The 13,831-nt window shown below is 35.5% G+C and overlaps 1 protein-coding gene and 1 long non-coding RNA gene across 2 annotated transcripts in view; both read left to right on the top strand.

The window, feature by feature from the left end:
• The window catches only part of LOC131045576 (disease resistance protein RUN1), a 68,189-nt gene that overhangs the window by 17,321 nt on the left and 37,037 nt on the right, over positions 1–13,831 (top strand). The window lies entirely within an intron of this gene.
• On the top strand, positions 380–1,920 carry LOC131045578 (uncharacterized). Its single transcript, XR_009105830.2, has 3 exons — positions 380–858; positions 947–1,046; positions 1,172–1,920. It is a non-coding gene; the product is annotated as an uncharacterized LOC131045578 (long non-coding RNA).

The raw sequence follows: 13,831 nt of genomic DNA, 5'->3' as shown, positions 1-13,831 counted from the left end.
TATGGTATCGTGTACGTTTCTTGGTTGATAGTTTCTGTTTCGATGGATTAAATTTCCCAGTTTTGTAAGCTTTGAAATGCAATATCTCATTTTTTGTTGCTGCTTTCATTTTTAGATAATTCTATTCTTTGGGAAGCTTTAACTCCTTTTTAGAAGCTTCAGTATTAAATTAGTAAGCATGCATATACTTGGGAATCTGAATGATTATGTTCTATGTAGATGCATACTCCTTTGATTATAGAATTGCATGAAATATTTCGATAAAGTTTCATTTATTTTCAAGATATTAATTTTGTAGTCGTTTTAAGTTTGATCTGCTTACTTATCACCTATCATTTGGAACTTAGTTTAACCAAGTCTTCGGTGTGATAATGTCTTTTTTATGCATGTTTCCAAATTATTCGTGTGATTATTATAGATGTCTATAAGTGATGAATTTCTGGATATAAAATTTGTATTCTATTGGGAAGTATCAATTCTATGGTTAAATGGTTATCTATCTCTGAACAGATGTTATGATGGAATGTATATTTTTTAATTTCTAGCTACTACCTTTACCTACTTGATTTTCTTTGACTTTTTGTGAGTACAGGTGAAATTTGCTTGGATGAATATAGCAGGAACCGGATATCAACAGTATTTTGAAAATCTTCATGGTTAAGAGACCAGTGAAACATGTAAGGACCTCATCGAGAAATTAACTCTCTTGCCGGGAATAATGATAAGTTAGTCAAGATTACTTCTAGTTGTTTTAAGCATTCTGCAGATGAATATGACACCAAAGAAAACTTTTGGAGTGCTATACAGAAACGTTGCATTAATTATCTTCATAAAACCCTTGTAGATTCAAATCTCCAGGTATGTTCTGGATTGCTCTGCATTTTCAAAAGACGTAAAATACATACTTCAAAAGTTGACAGTATTAATGTATTTTAATTTTTTTTAGGCTGAGTTGGCTGAATTACATGCATTGAGAACAATACTGCAAAGCTATGTTGTGGAGAAGTCGCACACTAGCTTCTGATGTTCTTTCTAATTCAACCCAGGTACTGATGAAGCGATGCATTTCTTTTTAAAATTACAATTTAGATACAAAGTTATTATAAAGAGACCTAATTGGGCTTATTTTGTTCTCTTTGAACTCATTCGTCTTCAATTTATATTGTTCAAGCGACCACGTCTAAGTTTGGCAACTACTCTTCCTGCTCCAAAATTGGCTGTGTAGTCATCAGCAGCTAAAACAGAGATGTCTCCACAGTTGGACTCTGTCATGTTCACCTCCCATATGGTAAAACCAGTCTGAAGAATGAAGAAGACTATGACTGGGACAAATTTCAGTGTCTTCCAGTTTCCACCAGAGTAGTTTCTGAAGGCACATCAGCATGAATCTATTTCAGAAGATTCGTCCAAACAGGGAATTGATTTTCCAGCTAAAGATTGATGATTTTTAATCATTTTCTGGATCTCAATTGCTTACGGATTCAACTATAACAGGGGAAATCCTATAAGATACACGCAAACTCACTTTCTGTAGCTTTTGAAGAACATATAACATAACAAAAGTGAACTGAACAGAAAGAGAATCTCCAATAAGAATCACCAGATAAATCAAGTGAAGATGGCAGTCACAAGGATCTTTCTTCATTCCATTCGTAATGGTGAGGTAGCTGATGAGCTACATATCAACTCCAAAAGTCCAGTCCATACGAGAAAACAGAAGCAAAACCTCAAAAATCAAATGTCTTGCCATCCCAAAGGCTTCTCAACCCTTTGACATGATTAAGCCAGGCGATTTAGCCATAATCTTAGTAGATGGCATTGTAGTTTTTTTGGGTAAAAGATAGGGTCATTCAAAAATTTGTTTTGTAATTATTTACAAAATTTTATAATACTCAAAATTAAACACACTTGCTAACATAATTTTATAATTTTCATTGCATAAAAATTTCCAAATAGGTTTACATATTCTTTTGAGTTTTTATTGTTACATCTATAATAGGTTGGCCTTAATGCATCATAATTTATTTTTTTGGTTTTTTTTTTTTATATTTTTCATTTTTGTTTCATTGTCTTAAGATTTTGTTATTTTTTTTATGATTATTTGTTTCATTTAAGGAGTCGATTTTGTAATTGTGTATTAATTTTTATCTTCTTTTTGATGGATCATAGAGTGATCTAAAATACCAATGCAAAAAATCTATCCCTAGTTTTCTAGTAGAACCTATACAATACATTACATGTACTTTCAAAACATCATATCTTTATAGTAATGGTGTGTTTGAAGGGGGTCATAGATTCAAATCTCTTCATCAATATTTTGTTAAAATAATATGATGGTGTTATGTCAAATTGAAGATATTAGTGTAAATTTAAGGTTTTTCCTATTCTATGCCAAAATTAAATGCAAAACATTCTTAAAACATTTTTTTTTTGTTGTGATAATTGTACATAATATCTTATAAATTGAAAATTTGTTGTTTGATAATGATCTTGAACAATTTCCTATTATGTTGATTGGAAATGATTGATCATTTTTATGAGCTATTTTTAACTTAGTAGATTTTAGAACCTTACCATCAACCAATTGCTTTATACTCAAGATACGTGTGTTCATGTTGAAGTTTCTCTGCACAATAATATTTAAAAAAAAATATTGATGGAATCTTGTTCCAATCAAAAGCAAATGCAACTAATTGGTGATAGGAACTCAGAATGCCTCACTAGAGTGACAAGAAATTAACGTTCTGTTATTAAATATGATAGATGACTAACCAAACAAGAACTAATGCAATTTCTCTTGGAGTGGTAGAAACTTTAAACATCAATTATTAAAGAGCATCCTTTTATTTCTGCAAAATAAGGAAGAATTTACAATTCATTGATGTCAATTCATTTACCAATGGCAGGCTTTAAACCTCCCTCTAAGACGGTGCCTCCTCCCTTCCCATTTGGCAATTCTTTTATGTCTGTAATCCTCCCAAGACAGCGACATTTTCCACTAATTGATCTTTCTAGCCAAAATCGTCTCCCCTCTCCTATGAAGGTATCTAACTTTGTGTCAACAATCTCTTGACCTGATAGCCTCCTATAGGTCTTTTCTTTCCTTGGACATTTCCAACCACTGTAAACTCTTCACCCCCCTCTGCCTAAGTTCTTTTCTCATTTTAATTTCCATCCTCCATAACTGAAGTAACGGTGAATGGTCTAACTGCTGCGCAACGAAAATTAAGAAAGGAAGATAGAGGTAACAAAACAAAAACAATAGAACAAAAATAGAACAAGGACGATGCCCCTGCATCAGGCTCCTCAGGAGACAAAAGAAATTATGTGTTGTTGCACATGAGGTCATTAATTAAAACTTATTTGCCTTTGATCTTTTCTTCCTCCTTTTCCACAATCGTTCTAGAACAACTATGAAGTTATAACCACTGTTTACTATGCTCTCACCCATTCATACTCACACAAATCTATACAAACAATTTCATGTAAATTGAAGAGTTCCATGTCTTCAAACACATTCATTTGTCTCGCAAAATCTTTCACAGTTCGATATGAATCTGCATCTATCATTACATATTTGTCTTCCTCAATGGCCAAACTATTCAACAACAAATAATTTCCAATAGAACCCCCAATATCATTACGAAAAACACACACTATTCCATACTTTTTCCCATACTCGTCATCTTTCAACTTGTCAAACGAAAATGAAACATTTCCCAAAAATGTAACTCTTCCTCTTTTGTTGCAATAACTTCTTTATCATCAATTGAAAACTTTTGCTTTGCATCCTCCACTGTCCTATTTGTCCTCATACCTCCATCAACAAGCTTCTCCATCCACTCTTGTTCTATTGCTACAAATTATACTCATAAGTTTGTTTCACTCCTTTCCACTCCCATCTCTATAACTTCTTCATCTTGCATTTGTTTGCCTTTGTGCTCTTTAATCATTGTTGCTCCAACATATGCTTCCTTCTTATCTACTGTAATTTGTTTATCCTCATCTCCTATTGGTTTTCCCGTGTGCAAATCAATATCATTTACACCCTTGCAAAACAAAGAAACACCTCTTTGGTTGCTGTTGATACATTGTTTTCCTTGCCACCATCTACAAACTCTTTCCAACATAGTAACATTACCTTACTATTGCCACTATGGTTGTCCCCTTTTGGCTCTTTTAAACTCAACAAGGTATGTTTAGTTCCATCCTTCTCAATAGTATAAGTATTTTTTCTACCATCATGAATCGCATTCTAGTAAAACTGCCAAGGTCTACCAAGAAACACATGGCACACATCCACAGGCATGATATCACACACAAGACTATCCTTATAGCTTCCTATTTGAAATTCAACCAAAGCTTGCTCATCTACCAATAATTGATGTCCCTTTTGTAACCAAGAAACTTTTAAGGGTGTAGGATGTGTAACCTTCTCAAGACCTAGTTTATTCACCATTTCAATCACCACTAGATTATTAGTACTATTGTTGTCTACAATAAGTTTACAACACTTACCTTTTCCCTTACACTTTGTTTTGAATAAATCTATCCTTTGTACCGGTTCTTGCCTTTCCTTTGGTGGCTTCAACAATATTCTTTTTAACAACAAAGACTCTATAGACTCAGGTTTCTCATTGTGATGAGAAAGTGATCCCACTCTTTCTTGATTTGCTTACACAATTTGATTGTTCCTTTCAAGCCCAACATACTAATTGCACTTAAAAAAATTTACCCAAGAAACCTCTTCCTCTTCCTTGATAACCACCTCTTCCAGATGATCTACCTCCACTATTTTGATAGCCTCCTCTTTCTTGATTGGTTGGTCCAATAAAACTACTAGTTTCCTCATCTTGATGTTGTTGTTATTCTTTATTAGCACACTATCATCTTCCTCTAACTTTTTCTTGTTGTCTTTGTTTCCTTGTAAGCTTCTCCTCTGCCTTTATGGCAAATTGGTAGGCTTCCTCCAATGATCTAGGGTATGCAAGACTCAACTCATCCCACAAACTATACTTCAACCCATTCACATATCTAGCCACTTTCTCCAAATCCTCTTCACTATGACCAAATTGTATCACCAATTTGTAAAACTCTTTTGTATAAGCTTCTACTGACATATCCTTTTATTTAAGGTTCTGCAATGTTTTGAAAATATTGGTTTGATAATCACTCGGAAATAACTTGGCCTTCAAGTTAGCAACCATTCTATCCCAAGATTTAATCTTTTCCTTATTCTTCTTTCATCTCTCTTATTGAACATATTCCCACCAAACTGCAGCATGGCCTTTGAGTCTTTTAGAGGCAAAATTAACTCTCTTTTCTTCTTCAACTCCCTCATACTCAAAATATTTGTAAGTTCATTAATCCAATCAATGAATTTCTCACCATTTAGACTTCCAGAATAAGTGGAAAATTCTACCTTTGCCTTACCTCCTATACTCATGATTTCTCTTATTAATCTTTCATCATCTCCAGCCGATTCTACAAGAGCACACTAATACATTTGGGGTCAAATTCCGACGGACAAGGAGCATTGTGTGAAAATTTGATTTTTTTAAAAAAAAATCCCCGTGTTCATCGGAATTCCGACGACGTTGGACATTTTATTTAAAAAAAAAACCACAAGGCATTTTCATTTTGAAAGCAAACTGAAGCCGTCTTGCCTCCCAGCCCCCTCACCCCCCCGCCGGAGCGATCTCTGCACAAGCAAGGTAAGAACTCTTTGTTTTTCAATGAAGGGCAACTAATTTTTTTTTGCAACTGGTTTTTTCTTTCGAATTAATCCATTTTGTGCATATCCTACGATCTTAAAATTCCATGAAATGTACATCTCTTTGAGGTATTCCATCATACAGTTCACATGCCATGTGTATGCTACCCCATTTTGCGATTAAAAACCCCCTTCGATTATGCTTTGATGCTACCCCATGATTGGAATTGGTTGTTGTGTCTTCGGGTTCGGATGTCCAACCAACTATTACTTCTCGGAACTATTGCTATCCCACTCTACCTATAGTTTGATAGTTGTACAACCAAAATCTAGAAACTTGCCATTCCATATATGGATGGAATCTGGAACCGCTAATCCATGAACAGGAAGGAGGGTAAACCATTACCCGGGGATAGATAGAAACTAGATACTGGATGAGGAAACTAGGGGTGGGTGGATATTGGGATTGTGTGTGGTGTTTGAGTTAGGTCTGCGCCTTAGAGTTAGGGTGAGGGTCGAGGGAGGAGAGGATGTGTATGCGAGGGGAATGAGGGAGATTAGTAGTATGAGGTTTAGGGTAGAGATTGGTGATTCCATTTTCAGAGGTTATTGAGGAGGGGAATGTGGGGAATAGGATTAAATAGGTTGTGATTGTGAGAGTGGGTGAATTGGATTAAATAGATTCACCTAAGAGAAAGTAGATTCACATAAGGATAGGTGGATTTTCCTAAAGATGAAGGGATAAGACTTAACAAAAAGAGGACTTAGGTTGATGACAAGGAGGATTCATTTAAGGATATGGCATATTCACCTAAGGGATAGTGTATTCTCCCAAGAATATGGAAAAATTATTGATTGGTGGAATGACATACTAGATCAAGGAATGATACAAGGGTAGATTCACCTAAATATAGGGTAAATTCAGCTAAAAGGGTACCCATGAGATTGTGGTACTGAGTACCTATCTATGGATGGTGTATTTGGATACAAGTATGATGAAACCATGCTTGTGTATGATGAAACAAAGTCCAGATCTCTATTATAGGTCCAACATAATCTCTATTATTTGAGACACCATTTTATTAGCATATCCAATTAGGGTAATTTATGGGTTTAATTATGGATCATGTTGTCTATTTCCATGCACTATTGAACTTATTTGGATGTATTGTGATTATTTTAATTTTGAAGTTATAAATAAATTATGTTTGTACCTTAGAAAGGGTAACTCCAATTGATGTTTGGGAAGTTTATTTGAAAACTTATGGTGATTATTGCCCTATGTTATGTAATGGAGTTATTTTTACACTAAGTAATTAACTAGAAAAATGAATTTGTATTGTTGTACAAGTATGATGAAACCATGCTTGTGTGTTTACATGTTTGTGCATCCTATTGAGAACCAACCTCGTTGTTGAGGAACTCAATAAATGTGGTGTTAAGTAGAAGAATGGAAAACTCAAGAAGCTATGGTGACATATTGTGGCATTAGTAGGGATTATCTCTATTGACCACACCTTTCAAAGATAGTATCCCCTAGTTCTCCTCATAGAATGGACCATTGGATGGCTCATAGTGGTATCCTATCCTACATTTATCTTGATGGCATTGCCGATAGTTGGTATGTGGTTCTTGGTACGGGTTTCCTCTTACCCTATTATCTTATTTATATCTTTGTTCCAACATGTGGAGATTGATTTTTGTCATGCTATGATGATTTTCATGTTTGCATGTGTTTTGACATTATGCAAATAGATATGATGTCACACCATACTTATGTTTTGATATAGTGTAGGTGATGGTTACATGTTGTTGATGGTAGCGATGTTGATGGTTACATGTTGTTAAAATAAATGCTTTGCATGCCATATAGTTGCATATGAGTTGTTCACATCATCGGATCATGATTTAGAATATGTGAATTCTTTTATCCATGTGAAGTCGAATGATTGATTATGAAAATGTGTTATACATTGAAGCATAATCTGTAAGATGTTCTCTTCAAGGAAAAATATTTATGCTTTCATAGTGAAATGTTGACGAAATGGGGTCCTAGTCTAGGAAAGTAAACTACAAACTTATACATTCACCATTTCAAAACATTTTATTGGGGAATAGTCAATTTGGTTCAATTTAATTCCTCTAGGAGAGACCAGCAATATGATTAATTGTTCCATTTTGATGTGATTGGATATGATTAGATATAATTTCATTGAAGATGCAAGAACTAAGTAAAATTATGCAAAATTGACAAGATTAAGCATAAACAGGCAAATAATAAAGCAAAAAGCTAACATAGAGGTACATATTTGGAAATAAGACTCTAAAATGAACCTAATCAGTTACCTATAGGGAAAATGAGGTTAGAGATAATCTACCTATATGGAAAGTGGTTAAACTCTACCTCTAAGTGGCTCATCTTGAGCATTGTCGGTATATGGGCATTGATGGCATATTATATCTGGTTCTATCATTTTTGTGGGTGCAAAATTAACAAGGCAAAATAGTATTAGTGGGATCATGATCTCATCAAAATGGTTTTGGCTTTGCATTTATGATAGCACATTGATCACACCTTACAAAAGGTTCCAATCTCATACATAGCATCCCAAAGTAAGGTCAATAATGATGTAACTTAATGCTTAAATTGGAGTTTTGGGTAGTCATATACTGATCATTTCCAGGATTGATGCTTAAACTGGAGTTCTGGGTAGTCATATACCCATGGCATAGGGTAGGGGTGACCTGCAAACAATGCTAGTTCTAGATGCCTGTTTGCTTGGTGTATAACTTGTCAAAATTAGATCGATTGGCTACAGCACTGCCATAAAGTTTCCAACTTATCACTAGTGAAAATAAAAGAACCAAGGCTTAGAATACTCAAAAATGTCTCTCAGAAAGTCTGCAATAGGCAAAATTTTAGTAAGAATTTGCAGACACAATGCTCAGAAATTCACACAATCAGCTACATTAAATACGTTCTCTATTAAGTTCAATGTTTTAAGATGAAAAAGAAGAGTTAAATGGCTTTGGTTCGATTTGCAATTTTTGTGAAGCTTTTGCACTGAAGTTTCCATAGCCTGATTTTTTTCCCTGTGAAGAAAGACCATGTCAGATAATATCAGCGAAGAACAAAATAAGGAGACAATTGCTAGATTATGTTCTAACTTGAAAAGAAAAGGTGATGGGAAATGTTATTGTCCTTGCAAAATTTGTAAGGGCTTAAAGACTAGAAGACTTCTAATCAAAATAGCTAAGAAACATTGTAGGCAGCATGGTCACATTGAAGGGGGACATGATTATCATACATTGGTAAGTTGTTCATTGTATCGTTTTAACAATTTATATACATAAGAAATCACTTGATAATGAGATCATGATCACGGTTTATTTATGTATATCAATTTTATATAGGTGGAGCACCCTGGAGCACATGGTATGGATCAACAAAACCCTGAGAATATGGTTTTCGAAGTGGAGGAACATGGAGGTGTGAATATCGAAGCTGAAGATAATGATCCCATGGAAGATGATGATCATGCACCAGAAAACACAATTGAAGATGATGGTAAAAATACATTGATCCATGACACATTTAGTACTGGCACAACTGATCATGATGATCAGGATGACCTTGATGTTCATGATTTACCTCTTCTTGAGAAGGCATATGAGTCTCTTTACAAAGGCTCCCAAACAAGTCTTCTCTCTGTTGTATTGTTGTTGGTGAACTTGAGGGTTAGGAATGGTTTATCCAACATAACAATCTCACGTATGTTAAGGTGTGTCATACATGTCATTACAGTTAATAAATGGTGAATCATGTACCATTAATATTCTTTATATTAACACCTCAAACTTTTTTTTTTGTTGTGGATTGATAGGTGAGTTTTTCTTACAACCATCCAATATTCTACCTCACTCATACCGAGAATTATCTGCCATTATGAAAGATATTGGAATGGAGTATCAAACAATAGATGCTTGTCCCAATGATCATATTATATATCACAAACAACATGAATTTGGAACAGAATGCCCTGAATGTCATATCAGCAGATATCAAACAGATCAAATAACAAAAAGGTGCCTCGCAAGGTTCTTCGTTATATTCCCATTATCCCACATATGCAACGATTATTCAGGTGCACTAGCTTGGCACAATTTATGGATTACCATGCACGCAATAGAAGTCGAGATGACATTATTCGAATGCCTGCGGATGGTTCAACATTTATGGACATAGAGGAAAAGTGGCCACACTTTAAAGAAGAACCTCGTAATCTCAGGCTTTCATTGGCAACGGACGGTGTCAATCCATTTGGAGAGTTGAGATCTGTTTACTCGGTGTGGCCTATTTTTGTTATCAACAATAATATTCCTCCATGGATGTCAATAAAGAGGGAGCACATAATGTTGGCAATGATTGTTCCAGGTATTTTATCATTTAATAGTCATCTACATTTAATTATAAATATTGCAGTAAAATGGTCATAATAATTATGTAATGTTTTTGTTCATTCCACTAGGCAAGTACCAAGTTAAAGATATGAATGTATATATTGAGCCTCTTATCGACGAGTTGCTAGAGTTATGGAGTTGTGTGTACCTTATTTTATAAACAATCTTCATTTCATCTATCAAATCACTCATGGAGCAACAAGGAAGACTGTTGAGTTCACACCCGATTCAGTTATCATTAGAGACTTGGAGAGTAGAGCTATCATTGCAACTGGGGTGGTGGATCATGCATCTCAGTTGTACTCCTTTGTAGGTTTTGGTCCTATTGATGAGGTTTATTCTTCACATGATGATTATACTTATGTGGATTACGATATCGAGGAGAACTTTGGGTACTTGAACTTGGATTTTCTCACATGCGATCCAGTTCTTGAGCCTGCATTTCATCTCCTCCTATTGATATAACATCTACTATTGCACCTAATGATGATATGTTACTATAGTTTTTGTGAATTAAAAAATCTTTGTATGGTTTCAAATAGTCTACTAGAATGTGCTACGAAAAATTTGATTCGTTTATGTTGGCTTTGGATTTTATAGATCAAAATTAGACTATTGTGCTTCTTATAAAATGGATGGCAATTGATTTATAGTTATCACATTATGTGTTGATAATATGTTGTATTTTATAACACTAAGGACATGAATTGTGATTTGAAGTCTCAAATTTCATAACAATTTCAAAAGGACTTGGGGGTTTTCGAGTATATATTGGGTATAAAGATTAGAATAAATGGAATGGGCAAAAGGTTTAGTTGGGATAAAGTAAGTATGTGAACTCAATACTACAAGATTTCAACATGGAAAACAATAGTCAATTGATATAGTTGAGTGGTTTTCAATGACAACAACAAAGATGGAGGCCATGGCTTGTGTTCCTTATGCTATTGCAGTTGCAAGTTTGATGTATGCTATGGTCCATAATATACCAAAGATCACCCAAGTATTGGGATTCTTGAGTTGTTTTATGACTAATATTTGATGACATCATTTGGATGTAGTTAAGAGGGTTGTAAGATCCGCCCTTCCACCACCACAATTTTTATTTTACACTTAGCATCCATTGCAAAATTGATCAAATAAGCATCTTCCATTTATTATAGCATCAATTATAATACTCCTTTATTCACCACAGTGGTGACAATCCAATGACACATCATTACTATATACTTGTGATCAAAGTATTAGCCTTCCATAATTAGGGTCATTCCCAAACCCAAGCCTAAGCCTCAAGGAATCATTCCTAATGATCCAACCTATGTATCTTCTCAGAGGGAGTCGAAGGCTTTGTAGTTAGCATTCAGAGAGAGTTTTCTCTCCATCCTTGATGAGATCTTGATCCCTCTCTAAATCTTGACAACTAATTAAGTGAACCTATTAATTTAGTCTTATTTCAAGGAGAGATACACATTTCCATCAAGTGTTGGTTCCATAACCAAGAGTACTTGATAATTAGTGTTCTATGTGGACATATACACACAAGGGTCATACCACATCTCCTACACTCGATGATTATCACAATCACGTACACATAAGGAAATATTTCCTACACATTACAAGTTCACATGATGGCTAGCTCCAACATACTTCACATACCTAATGAGTAGCTCACACATATATCACATAAACATTAGTGATTTTCTTATACATGAATTATAGATGACGGTGATTGTCTCATATTTATACATCATATATAAGTGATTGGCTCATTTACAAGCTTCATGGATAAGTGATTGTGTCGTATTCATGTACTCATGCACATGCAACAATAGATAATAGTGATTGACTCAAGTACAAGCATCACATATAATAGTGACTGACTCATATAGGCATCTCATAAATAACATGACTGACTCATCCTCAATGGATAACTATCTCATGTCCGTAGTTCATCCTAGATGGAGAAGGAATGTCGGTGCACTATGCACTACACCATGGGTCCCATTCTTTTCCCTAGTCTTTTGCACCAATGGTTTTGGGTAGAGGATTCTGTGCATCCCATACTACACCGTGGGTCCATCCTCAACCCAACAAGGTCAAGTATACCATCAACAACTGAGAAGAGGATTCGGTGCATCCCATACTACACCATGGGTCCATCCTTAGTCCCAAGGATTTCTACAAGTAGTGAAGCAACCTAGCCCAATGGATTCTGACTTCAATCGTCTATAGGCCACTTATGACAAGTCTATCCATCCAGGAAGAAGTAGCTTCCGACATATACCACATAGTGACCTTAGTGATATTGTCAGCTATCTTCTTCACAATCTCGAGTAACACCTCGCATCGATCACCCCCATGCTATGTGATCGCTAGTGAACCCTCCCAATACAATGGTTAGCTTTGATTATCGCTACCCACATGGTAAGGTAACTACCCGTGCAACCGTTACCATATCAAATCACGAATAGCCCTTAGCAACCCTTCACCTCCATGAACCTGGTGAGTGTTGGTTGATCCAACAATACAACAGAAGCTCTAGGCCTCTGCCATTGGTGTGGTTCAATGACTCGACCTGCTAACTATTAACCTATCATGTCTAGGGTAGTCCAGGCAACATCATCTCCATGAACTAGGTGGTTGTCGACTAATCCCTTGTAATATCCCAGACATTGATCATTGGCACGATCCAACAACTACCTGTCTCTACATAAATATCTCGACGGTTCACTTTTGTGGGGGTCATACACATCAAGATCACAATACTAGACAAATAGATAAGTACAAAATAATCAAGTAATTGAGGAGCCTATAACTGTAGGGTTTAACTTCACAAACACGTGATACAATTATAAAGAACCAACACAAGATGGTATCATCTCATCCTATACCCTTAAGCCATTACCGACTGTATGGTAGTCAACCCATGTTCACTTCCTTGAACTTGCTATTCAATGACACATTACATAATATTATGCTTATTTAATTTTCTTGAATCCTTCATAATCTCTAATGCCTAATCGACCTCATCTAAAGCCTACTAGGGAGGTAAGGTCAAAACGTTAGGACAACTTTGAATTTTAGAGTTATTCCCCCCTAGACCCTACCCCTACGAACTTGAGGTCACAGGGGCAACCTTCACCCAAGGACCGCCTACATTCCCACTTCCAAACTAGGCAAAGTCACACATAGTTCTCCTTATAGGGTCTCTCAAGGGATGCCTATGCACACATTCCCATAACCAAGGTTTCATCAAAATTTCCCTTCCATTCTCAACATTTAGTATTGGATACAAAATCGTAATTAAGTTCATAATTTAGTAACTGGTACTATATACCACTTCCCCTATAAATATATCAGGGTTTGACTCAAAGTCCTCCATTATTATTCATTCCAATTTGAATGTCCCATGGTTGTTCCATCAACCTAGGGGCAAACCTTAATACTCAACCAGGTAATTCACATAGACCCATTAGATAACAATACCAATCAAAATTCACCTAATTCACATAGACCCATAAGATAACACATGTGTGACCCTTTACAACCCCTTAGGACACTATGCGATCTTAAGGGGTATTTCGTACACACTAGGTTGCTATAAGGGGTCATATGTGGTCCTAAGGGACCCCTTATGACTACATATGACCCCATATG

The sequence above is a fragment of the Cryptomeria japonica genome, chromosome 10 (genome assembly GCF_030272615.1).
Source record: "Cryptomeria japonica chromosome 10, Sugi_1.0, whole genome shotgun sequence".
NCBI lineage: Eukaryota > Viridiplantae > Streptophyta > Pinopsida > Cupressales > Cupressaceae > Cryptomeria > Cryptomeria japonica.
The sequence above is the reverse complement of the archived record's forward strand: the minus strand, read 5'-3'. Positions and strand labels throughout refer to the sequence as shown.